The following is a 13,040-nucleotide window of genomic DNA, read 5'->3' as shown; positions in this document are numbered from 1 at the left end:
ATCAGTGACACTGTCACTAGGAAGAACAGGGAGGTGCTTGTTTACATTAGCATCTCCCCATTCTTCCTCTCTGTGAGATGATCATGGGTATCCCCACGGCGATTCAGTCCGCGGGACCCGTGACCCGACTCATGGAGCTTGCCACGCGCGCGCACGCACCCGCAGGTCGCCTCTTGAAGGGAAACGTACAGGTACGTTAATTTGCCCGTATGAGCCCTTCTGCCGACGTATATCATCATGAGGCGTTTGGCAAGCGGTTAAAGGAAATATTACTATTATTGGTTGTTACTATTACTAACAATTATTCCTGTAAATACCACAGCTAAAACTGGAATAAGTTAGTTTCTTACTAGGGCTGCTACACGCACATGTCTGGTTTGATTATCTGCCAGGCCGTTGAAAATGTATGGGACTCCTTGGCAAAAGGCATCTATAGTTAAATTCATTGTTAAATTTTTCCAATATTATCACATTTGTTTATCTCTAACTGTCATTACGTATTCAAATCCTATATTCAGTTTGATTTTACCTGCAAGGCTTTGTGTGATCTCTATTTGCTCATCTAAAAAAATAAATCCCAAAAACAAACTATCACGTAAACATAATAAAACATTTGGTGTCAGAAGTGGATTTTTTGATTTGTGTGAACCAGAGATACGAACGATAGAATGTGTAGTGGCAGGATTGTGCTAGATTGAAAATAAACCCCAAAAATATAGACTAAAAATAAACCATGCTAAAACAATTATACACACATTTCCACCCACAGTAAAACACACATGAAAAGGAAAGTGGGAAAAGAAAACAGTTGTCATTCCCATAACTTGGAAAAACCCAGAAGAATAAATTCTGTTACTATTGTGTTCTTTGCATTAATTTTATTTTTCTATATAAGATTAAAATTCTACTTGCTAAATATATTGAAGGTTAAGTAATAAACCAGATGGTTATGTGGCAACTTATTTGTACCGAGTGCAGGAAATATGTTATTACATGCTACCAGTGCCCACCCTGCACCCTCGATGAGAACTATTCCTTACGAGCTATACTGTTATTCTGCTCATCAGATGTTTATGCTGATTTTTTGAACCTGTGTTGTTAAATTTACATGTAAAGTGTGTAATTTACATAAGACAATCATACGTGGTGTGCAGGCTCCATCTAGCGTTCCTTTTTGGTATTGCTGCAGTTGTTCTGTTTATTTAGAGTTACTATGTGTATTTAAGGAAGTTGTTAATAAGCAGGGAATTCTGGGTAGAATCTTTACAGGAAGTGAAACAGCAACCATTCTTTGAAGAAGATACTCAGCAAAGCAACACATGTATTTTTCAATCTATCGCCATCACCCCTTAGCCCCCGTACACACGGTCGGACATTCCAGCAACCAAATCCATCAGATAAATTCAAACGGATTTAGTCCGGAAGTGGTCCGGAAGTGGTGTTGCATAGACATGGTCGGACTCAATTGTTGGATTTTCTGGTTGGCAAGAACACGGTGACGTAAGTCGCGTACGACGGCACTAGAAAAGGGAAGTTCAGCACCACGTCTGGCACCCTTTGGGCTCCTTCTACTGATCTTGTGTTTATCGCATGTTAGTAGAAGTTTGGTGAGAGACGATTCGCACTTTTCAGATTTGTGCTTCAGTTTGTTACTGCTCTTCAGTTTGTGCTTGTGGGTGCGTATCTGCTTACCAGTGCGTGTAGTCAGTAAGCATTTGTTGCTCATTGTGGACTATATCTTGGTATAGTACACTTTGATTTTCATTGCTTATCGTCTGCTCGTTTCTGGTTTTCAGGTCGGTCTTTCAGGCATTGCTGACGGTGCTTTCTGTTGTCCGTTCTGACCAGCTGACCGTTTTAAGCCATGTTTCGTGTACGTACTCGTCATAGAGTTTGTGCTGTGCAGGGGCTTGGTGTTGGGCTTTTAGCTTTGACACAAGCCCGGTCCATGAACAGGGCGAGGAGGAGTTTGTGGACCAAGAATTGGTTGCACCAGCGTGACCAGTTCTCACACATGCCTTTGCTTCGTGAGATCGGGGAGAATAATCCTGATGATTTCAGGAATTATCTCCGGATGACGGATCCCGTTTTTCACCGTCTGCTGGCTTTGCTGTCCCCTTATATCAGCAGGCAGGATACCTGCATGTGGCAAGCAATCACTCCGGAGCAGAGGCTCATCGCCACAGTGCGCTACTTAGCGACAGGGAGAAGCCTCCAGGACCTCAAGTTCTCCACAGGCATCTCCCCCCAGGCTCTGGGGATCATTATTCCAGAGACCTGTTCTGCCATCATTCAGGTCCTGCAGAAGGACTATATAAAGGTAAGTTTTCTCCTTTAACATCACATTCTATGTATTTAATGATTGCTAATGTATTGGATTTCTTTCCTCATTCCCTAATTACCATTATTGCGATATGCTCTAATTGATATGCTGTGCCCCTTTGTCCTCATGCATGCTGGAAGCTTTTCAAGTTCCTTTTTTGTCCTTCATGCATATTTGCCTTCACTAACTTTCCCAGCATGCTCTTCTGGGACCATAAACCTATAGTCTAGTCACTTAGCAATGTATTTTGTCAGCTCCATAGTATTGCTTTCCCCTAAACACCCCTTAAAATGTGTACAAATGTTATGTGTGTGCTTAAATTCCTGCAGAGTGCCATCTTTTTTTTTTGGTTGGGCCAAACTCATTAGGAACTCCTCCCCCCAACTGCTAGGTCAGCTGATAGCAATCCTCTATCTGCTGACTTTGCCAAACCCAATACACACTATACCTACCTTTTTTCTGGTCAGATTTATGGACGAATTCACCAAAGCATGTCGTGCAAGGGCCTACCTCAATACTTTAAATGCTACAGTTTACATTTTTTTTCTCCTATTATTATCTAGGTAATAGCAGAATGTCAAAATGTGCTTCCATTTGTTCCTTTTTTTTGTATTATGACACTTCTTACCTGTCCGGTGGGCTGCCAATAGTGTAAGTAAGGAGGGGCTGGCCAAAGTATCACACATTATTTATGCATTCAGCTCTCAATGAAGTGGAGATGGTTACCTGTCCAAACCCCCCTCCCCCCCTCATTTTTTGCAATGGCCCATCAGATGGGGGGATGGGGGGGATGATGAATCTGATAAGGGGACCTTATACTTTAGGCTATAAATACTCATTTCCCAAAATGTTATACTGATATTGTCCAAAAATGTTTATGTCTAATCTGCTTGCAATGTTGATGTGCAAAATTACTAATGTTTTTTCTTGTTTCACTCCACAGTTTCCTTCAACGCCACAGGAATGGCAGACTGTGGCCTCCCACTTTGCCAGCCGTTGGGACTTTCCCAATTGTGGAGGTGCAATTGATGGGAAACACGTCCACATTGTCCCACCCCCCAACTCGGGGTCGTACTATTATAATTACCAGGGGTTTAATAGTATCGTGATGTTGGCGGTGGTGTCAGCGACTTATGACTTCCTGTATGTGTATGTGGGGCAAAATGGCCAGATGTTGGATGGTGGAGTGTTCGCACGGAAGGAATTCTATTGGCGTCTCCAGAGTGGCAGTCTGGGCTTGCCACCTCCAGAGGAGAATATGGAAGGACTCCCGTTCATTTTTGTTGCGGATGAGGCGTTTGCTCTGTCAAACCATCTGATGCGGCCTTTCCCAATGAGGACCCTCACCCCGGATCAGAGGATCTTTAATTTCCGGCTGGCCAGAGCCAGAATAGTTGTGGAGAACACTTTCGGAATACTGGCCAGTCGGTTCTGCCTATCTTTGACGCCAATACACATGGCGGAATATAAACTAAATCATATAGTGCTTGCCTGCTGCGTTCTGCATAATTTTTTGAAAAAACATTCCTCAAACTATGTGGTCTCAGTTGGCCCAGATGCAGACTTTCCGGAAAATGACAACCTCACGGCCCTTGAAGCTGCTCGTCCTGGCTTGCCCCCCCCCCCCCCAAAGCACCTGCAAGGTCAGAAACCAATACATGGAGTACTTTGTGGGTAGGGGGCCATTGATATGCCAGACAATGTCTGAGAGGCATTATTTTGATACATTTTTCTTTGAAACTACAATAATCTTTGTTTTCAGTTACTGCTTGGCTTTGTTTTAGGTGTCTCATAGGTATTTTTGCTGTTTTTTTTTTTTGTTCCTTTTTTAACAACAGTGCAAACCCAAGTTCTGAGCAAGATGAGGTGACAGTCTCTTCTTCAGATAATCTCATTATGTTGTGGATCTGCTACACACACACCTTGTTTTTGTTGATAATGTATGTAGTGCATTAATGACAAAAATTTTGCTCATTTTCAGCACCATGGCAGAAATATGTGGGGTCATGAAAACGGCGTGATTGGGGAAATTTAAACATCACTGTGCGTGTTATTTACTAAAGGCACATCTACTATGCACTACAAGTGCACTGCAAAAGTGCACCTGAAACTGCACTTGGAGTGCAAAGTGGATTTGCCTTTAGTAAATAACACCCATTGCCACAGAAACCAACAACTTTACTACAAATACTGCTTTTGTGCAAAAAAGCGCAGGAAGCCACACATTGTTGATAATTTCACTTTTTACTCAAAGCACATTCACATGTGTGTTTTGAAAAGGGTTTTACAACAAACCAACATATTTGGTGTATAGAAAACATTATTTTGGGTAACATTTTTATAACTTGGCGTTTTTGTGTAAACAGGCATGTATCAAAGCATAACATAACATACAGTACACATACAGACAATATCAGACATGAGAATGTACAAACTGTGCTGATATTGCCTTCATCAGATGGGGTGTCACCCCTCGAAAAGCCAAATTTGGAAGATGCACACACATTGAGAATCCAAAAGTGGCCAGTTTCCTCCTGATCCCATGCCTAAAATCAACATGTGCTATCTTCCATCATGGGGTATCAATGTACATGTTTTGGGGGTGCAACCCCTTCATCTCAGCCACTTTAGTAGCAAGGAAGGGGTTGCACCCACAAAACACGTACATTGATCCCCCATGATGGGAGATAGTAAATGTTGACACACTGTGTGCATCTTCCAAATTTGCCTTTTTGAAAAATATAAAAGTTTTTCGGAAAAATAAAAAACGATGCTAGCTAGTTTGGGGTGTTTCAGACTCTCCCCAAAACATCAATGATGTTCTTCATTTTCTGTTGAACATCATTGATGTTTTTCTGTATATTCTCTAAAACGCGATTGCACCCCATTATCTCCCCAATGAGGATCTGGGCACTTTCACTGGTAAAATGTGATTCTTCTTCCACATTCCCTAAAAAAATAAAATAAACACACCATGTATTATAAATATGCAGACATACATTGATTAGCTTACCAGAAGCTGTGGTCTCCGACACTCACCTGTTGTGGTGACAATTTGGCCAACTTCAACAATCTCTCCTTCCTCCTCCTCCTCTGCTTCTGGTGTTGGTATTTCCCCTTCTTTGGGAGGTGTGGGGTCCCTGGTGTCCTCAGACGTCCCGAGACTTCTCTCCCCTATGAGAATGTAAAAAAGGAATACTTAGCACAGAGAGGGCAGAAATAGGAATATGAAACATTTTTTGGAAGTGTCGTACAATTGTGTTTTTTGGCCGAGTTAAAAGGTGAGAACATTATTTTCAACACTTTATAAAGTTGGAATACTTAGCTGCAGTGTGAACAAATGTAGTGAAGTGTAAGTTGGAAAAACATTGTTTTGGGAGTGGGCTAACGAACAATGTTAGTACGAACGATTGAACCCATGAACTTGAAAGTGGCCATTTTAAACTGTACAACTTTAAAACAAAGCACATGGAGCAGTATGCAAGCAATAATAATAATATGAACACACAACTACTTTTTTGAAGAACTCGCTTGATCCTTCTGTACTGATCGTGCTCCGTCAGTTTCAGTTTCTCACCAGCGTTTTCTCAATTGATCCTTGGATCGTCTTACCCCAAAATTCTTCTGAAGACTCTTCACAACTTTAGTCATGATCTTGGCCTTTCTGATATTTGGGTTTGTGTAAGGTCCATACTTACCATCATAGTCGTTCCTCTTCAATATGTCCACCATCTCCAACATCTCTCCAAAAGACATATTTGAGGCCTTAAATCTTCTCCTCCAGGATCGGGACGTTTCAGGCTCCGGGCTTTCCTCGCCCTTCTCCTCGTTAGTGGAACTATTATTAGTGCGCACCTGCTGTGTCTCCGCCATGTGGTCTCTGAAAGAGAAGGGGCGGGGAATAGTCTAGAAAGAACATCAGTGGCGGGCGGAGTTTCACGCATACGCACTGTAGATAAAACGCAACACGCGTGTGTCGTACGTATGATCTGTGAGTAGAGGAAGGAGGTACTGAAGCACCGATCGTTCAAACGAAGGTACAATTTTAACTTTGTACATCACTAGCCTACACTGCTTCTAGATTGAGGCCTATATTGGCACAAGATTAGAGAGAGTTTAGCCTGATATTATTAGGTTTTGTCTTGTGTTGTGTCTTGCAGACAACATGGATCCCTTGAAGGAACCCCATTTTCTCGAGCTAATCAAATGCTCAGGGAGCTGCCCTGCCTGTGGCAGATGAAAAACCCCCTTTCTTAGGACCTAAGAAAGAGGAAGGCAGCGCTGGAGAAAGTGCTTGGTTTGGTGAAGATCATGCTCTCCACGGCAGACATGACCTATGTGATGGCCAAAATTGGTGCCCTGAGGAGTACTTATCTCAGGGAGCACAAGAAGTTCCAGGATTCCCTGAGATCAGGAGATCCAGATGCCAATTATGTCCCCAGGATGTTGTACTACGAGAGGCTGCATTTTCTGGCAGGCCAGGGGGAACCCAGGCCACCACTCTACAGTCTTCCTTCAAGGCTTCCTTCACCCCCAGCTGAGGCTTCCGATGTCCAACCGGGGCCTTCTAGGCAGCAACATGTGGAGGGGCCCAGCTTGAGACAGGCATAGCATTGTTGAACATATTTCTTGTCATACATTTAATGATGTTAACTAGATGTTATTATTGATCAGTAAGTTGTGATTTAACAAAGTGGTTTACATCTCAATAGACAGTAGTGACCAAAAATGATTGGGACAAGAATGAAAAATGCTGGGCTCAGAATGTTCTATTTGGTAACATTCAATTTGCAACAGTCATGAGCACAAAATTGTGTGATTGATGACCAAAAAACTAAAACCATGTCCCATTTTCACACACAGGAAGACCTCAGCCGGGAGGAGGCTGTGGCAAGTGGCAGCCGGGAGGTCGACCATCGCCCTCCTCCTCCTGCCACAACTACAGGAGCCGAGCCACAGCCTGGAAGGAAGCCTGGCGGGAAGTCCCTAAGGAAGACTAGAGAGTGATGTCCTGAGTTCAGTCTGGTCTGACAGAAGATGCAGCCTCTTGTAGAACCACAGCCTGGGGACATAGATGGCATCGGCTCTTTCTCATCTCTTGGAGTCCTGAACCAGACTGTTCCCCCTGAGATATGTACTCCTCAGGCCACCAATTTTGCATTTTCAAATTAGTTCATGTCTGCCCTGGGGGCCAAAGGCTTTGCCAAATTGACCAGTTTCTCCAGCGTTGCTTTCCTGTTTATTTGTTTGACACCTAAATAACGTTTTTTTTTTTTTAAGAAATACTTGCGTATGTGTTTTACTTCAAAAAGGACAGTTTATTTGTGAGTAGGCAGGTACATTTCAAAAATACAAAGTCAAATGAATAACAAGGGGCATCAACACCAAACAACCTCCTGTAAATTAAAAAAGAAAACAATAAATTAAAAAGATAATAATGGTGTTCTGGTAAGTTGACACACAAAACACACCAAAAAAAATGCAAAGATGAGCAAACTGTCAAAAAAGGAGATGTTGATTAAAAAAAACAACCACAAAATTATAAAAAAAAAAAAAAGATTGGGGAGATGTGACGAATTAAAATATTGTATTGCTGAAATGAGTAAAAAGAATAAAGAAATACGTTCGGGAGAAGTGTGTATGAATATGAGCAGCAAAACAACTTCATTCTTGTAGCATTGTAAAGAAAAAGAGAATGCGCTGCATGAAAGAATTTTTAACATTGCAGCGTGACGAATGTGCTATATCGATTACGAGCAGTAGTTTTACCTGAGCGAGCGCTTCCGTCTCAGAATTTTATTGTGAGCATGCATGGCACCTTGTCCGTCGGACACACGATCGGAACTGACGTGATCGGATCATGTTGTCGGAAAATTTTATAGCCCAGCTCTCAAATTTGGTCCGTCGGATATTCTGACGGAAACAGTCCGATGGAGCCCACACACAGTCGGATTATCTGACAACACGGTCCTATCGGACATTGTCCTGTGTACGGGGGCTAAGAGAACTTAAAAAGTATGTTTTCACTATCACATCTTGTATTGTATATCGTTGTTTCTGCAATGTGTGCCGTATTGTATCCAATATTATACTTATTGAGGTCTATTTCTGTTAATTTGTAGTTTCACCTGGCTTGTTCTAATAAAACTGAGATCAAAGAAATATGGTATCTGAAGTTATTGGGACAAGGAGGTTTTGCTATATGTCCTTGAGACAGAACAACTGTATCTATAATTGCGCAGGAATTGTACATAAGATTCTGATTTCAAGAAATAGGTGGACAGTTTACAACATCTGCTTGCCCTGGGCTACTCTCGTTCTACCCTAAGGAAAGGATTTTTATAACAGCTTACCAGTGAAATCCTTTTCTTTGATGTACATTGGGGGACACAGAGCCTGAACACTGATAGGTGATGGACACGGGCACGCCCCAAGGCAAGAAGTGTACTCAATATATAACCCCTCTCACTACTGGGAGTCCTTAGTTTTGTAGCCAAGCAATACAAGTGTATACCAAGAAGGGAGGGACCTCTGTGTCCCCTGATGTACATCAAAGAAAATGATTTTACAGGTAAGCTGTTATAAAAATTGTGTTTTCTTTTCTTACATCAGGGCACACAGAGCCATAGTACTTACTATTTGGCATGTCCCATAGCAGAACTGGAGGAAACGCATAGATCAGTAAAAAACCTATCCCATAGGAAGACTAATGCGTCTGTTTTCTGCCTGCTAGCAGATCCCTTGTTTTCGACACAAAGTTGTCGAAATTGTTGTTGAATCTGGACGTGAATAGGTCCATGTCCAGAATACCCCATCTCTGACATGTCCCTAGGAAGATGTCGGGGTGAAGAGACCATTCTCCCGGAAATAATTGTTGGCGACTCAAATAGGCCAATTCTCTATTCCTGGAATGAAAATTGCCAATAGGCAAGGAATGTTGTGTTCTGCCCAAGCTAGAACATTATTCACTTCTTATTGGGCTACATGACTTCTCATGCCCCCCTGGTGATTGATGTAAGCCCCGGCCGTAGCCTTGTCAGACTGAATCCTGACAGGACAGTCCCGTAGTCTGACCATCCAAGATTCTAGGGCCAGAAGTTCTGTTCGAATCTCCCAAAATGTTGATAGGCAAGGTCCCCTAACCTGGACCATCTCCCCTGGACAGAATCTTCTTCCAGGGCTGCTCCCCAGCCTAAAAGGCTGGCATCTGTTGTTAACACTTTCCAGGATACAGGTAGAAAAGATTTTCCCTTTTGCTGGATAACAACCACCAATATAGGCTCTGACTTACAGTAGGTGACCGCGATATTGTGTCAATCTCGCTGCTTCTATCGGCGAGATTGACACCCTACGAGCCCCGTCGCGGAAGCCAGCACAGAGCTGGCTCACATCGGGAAAGGAAAAATGTTTCTTTTCCTTTCCCGATAAGCGACAAGCATCGCTTGCCGGGTTCACACTGGTGCGGAGATCCGAATTGGATTCCCGCCAATACCAGGCACTGTGTTTGGTATGAATCCTAAGGGAGAACTCCACGCCAAATAAAAAAAAAAACGGCATAGGTTCCCCCTTGGGAGGCATACCAGGCCCTTAGGTCCGGTAGGGATTTTAAGGGGAATCCCCTATGCTGAAAAAAATGGCATGGGGTCCCCCCAAAATCCATACCAGACCCCTATCCGAGCACGCAGCCTGGCCGGTCAGGAAAGGGGGTGAGGACGAGCGAGCCGTACCAGTCCGCGTGCCCTCAACATGGGGGGTGCCTTGGTGCCGGAGGATGCTGGGACTGTGACATCATAAGGGGCAGGGTCACCATGTGACATCAACCGGTGACCCTGCCCCTTGTCCCTATATAAGTCGACGCGCACCGCATCCCTGGCATAGCGGCCGGAGAGAGCGTTGAGTCAACATCTCCAGAAGAAGAAGAACGGAAGGCGGCAGCGGCGGCGACAGAAGACCAGGCCACCGCTAGTAAAAGAGCTGGAAGAAGAAGCGGTGGCCCGGCAAGAAGAACCGAAGAGGGGGACAAGACCCCCGAAGTCAGAAGAAGAGGCAACGAAGAAGAAAGCCAGGCTCCTCCGCTAGTAAAAGAGCTAGCAGAAGATAGCGGAGGAGTCTTTTTCGGTGTAGGGGATTCCCCTTAAAATCCCTACCGGACCTAAGGGCCTGGTATGCCCCCGAGAAGGCATGCAGGCTTCATGAGTGAGGCGACATTATCGCCGCTCTCTCGCTCTCGCTACTATAGGAAAATTACATTTTCCTATTGCAGCCTGTGCGAGAACCAGCGAAATGGGATATCGCTCTGGTTAGAGAAGCCTGGACAGTATCGCGCTGGAAACACAAAATCGGTGGCACCTACTGTACATCAGGAGCCAAGCGTATTGGAAAAAAACAAGGCCTGAATCCTTTTATTCCAGACCGACAGGATGGTGTTTTGAAGCAGTCTTGAGTGAAAACTGCACGTAAGTGATGGCCTCAAAGGAGGCCACCATTTCCCCTAACAATCTCATGAACAGCTGAATGGAAGTATTTTTCTTTGTTTTGATAAGTTGAAATAGTCCTACAATGGAACTGATTCTTGTCTGGGGTAAGAATACCTTCTTCTATACGGTATCTATAACCAGCCCCAAGTACTGTAATCTCCTTGATGTTTTAAGGAAGATTTTTCTAGGTTGAGTATCCAAACCAGAGATTCCAGGTAGTTTACAACTGTGATCAGACTCTGGTTTAGACCTGAGACTGAATGATCTATTAAAGGTAGATCGTCTAAAGGCTAGGCTAGGACCGTTATGCCTTGAGCACTTGATCTGGAGCCAGAATCTTTCAGAACACCCGTGGTGCTGTGGCTAAACTGAATGGCAGGGCCACAACTGAAAATTATGATTTTATATTTTAAAGCGCAGACATTTCTGGTGAGCGGGTAATATTGGCACGTGGAGATATGCATCTTTGATATTGATTGAAGCCAAAAACTCCCCTCCTTGCAGGATGGACAAAACCGATCGGATTGACTCCATGTGAAAGGATTGGATGTTTAAGTGCCGATTTAGATCTTTGAGATCTAGAATGGGTCTTACCTCTCCGTTTGGTTCTGGAACCGAGAAAGGTTTGAATCAAAACCTGTGCCCTGTTCCACTAAGGGAAACTCTGATATCACCAACTGGGATAATAGATGATCCAGAGCCAGAAAGAGAGACTTCTTTTTCTCTGGATCCTTGGGAACATTTGCCCTTAGAAAAAATTAGGAAACAGAAACTCTCGGAACTCTAGCTGTAACCTAGAGAAAACTGCAGCAGCCACCCATCTGTCTTGACATTGTTTCTGCCAGATCTTTTGAGAAATACAGGAGCCTTCCTCCCAAACCCAAGCGAGCGGGGCGCCCCCTTCATGAGGAGGCTTTAGCATCCTGCTTTGTGGACTTTCTGCCCCAAGATCTCTTCTGACCCTGGTGCTGCCCTTGGCTTTCCCTTGAACCTGACGGTTGAGGCCATCGAAACTGTCTAGAGGCTGATGCCCCTGGCACAGGAGATGCAGCACGCTTAAAGGAGAAATATTTGAACTTCTTCTTCACTGGTAAAAGAGAGATCCTTTGGATGTATTTTATCCAGACCCGTCTTCAAATAGCTGTTCACCATAAAAAAGGGGAAACTAGCTAGGGGCTTTTTACAGGGTGCTTCGGCTGACCAATTTTTCAGCCATAGAACTCTGCGAGAATGCACTAGTCCAAGCATAAGCCGTGAGGCTTAAATTATAGAATCTTTAATAGCACCTACTGTTAAACATTGTGCGTCTAATATGCCAGCCCATTGCTGGGCCTGCTGATCAGGCAGAATCTTAAGTATCTCCATAAACTGTTCCTTAATGGACTGAGATACAGCAATTACAGCAAGAACCAGCTGCGCTACTGAACTTGCTAAAGATAGATTCTTGCTCACTGAGGCGATTGCAGCATCAATAGCTGAAACCCCCATTTCTTATAGAAATCCTTTCCATGTGATAAAGTGTGGAGAATTTCTTAGGAGGATAATATTGTTTATCCAGATGTTCCCATTCAGAATATATGAACTTTTTAAGCCATGCATGAATAGGAAAAAGCATCCCCAGATGGGGGAGGTTATAATGAACCCAAATTATAGGTGAGTTCCTCAAGAGCCTGCGCTGCAGGCAGCAAAAAGGTTGAATTAATCAAATTAGTAACAGAGTGCACGAGCAACCTGTCTTGTGATGCTACTCCTTCTATATTAGGATCCTTGGAAGAGGATAAATAAGTATCTTCCAAATATTTGGGAAGATCTACCTGATCCCCAGCCTTCTGCACCTCAATAAGAGAGTCCTGAGCACTAGATGGGAATCTGCTATGTTTAGCCCCACTATGGGGAGATATCATAGCATAAATCTTCTTTCCAAATTACAAATGGTAGAAGAAAAAACCTCTTGTGTAATATATACAGGGACTGAAGTGTCTAGCACAGCTGCAACAACAGCTCCCCCTGACGGCTCCATCTGACCAGCCACATCCCTCTCAGAGGAGGATGACATTCTTTTGGAAATGGATTTAGTTTATTGTGAAACCATTGACCTTTAGAACCCTTAGAGGAGTTCCTGGTCCTATTACCACTCATAGCCTGAAGCATAAAGCAGAGGCACTACCAGCAAAAGAATGTACACTGCTAGCCTATAGTCCGGCGCTAATAGCTGCTATTAATCCTAGCCCCGTAATGTA

The sequence above is a fragment of the Lithobates pipiens genome, unplaced genomic scaffold (assembly GCF_037356315.1).
Source record: "Lithobates pipiens isolate NorthernLeopardFrog02 unplaced genomic scaffold, aLitPip1_a1.2 Scaffold_27, whole genome shotgun sequence".
In the NCBI taxonomy this organism is placed as follows: Eukaryota; Metazoa; Chordata; class Amphibia; order Anura; family Ranidae; genus Lithobates; species Lithobates pipiens.
This window is presented reverse-complemented; position numbering follows the sequence as displayed.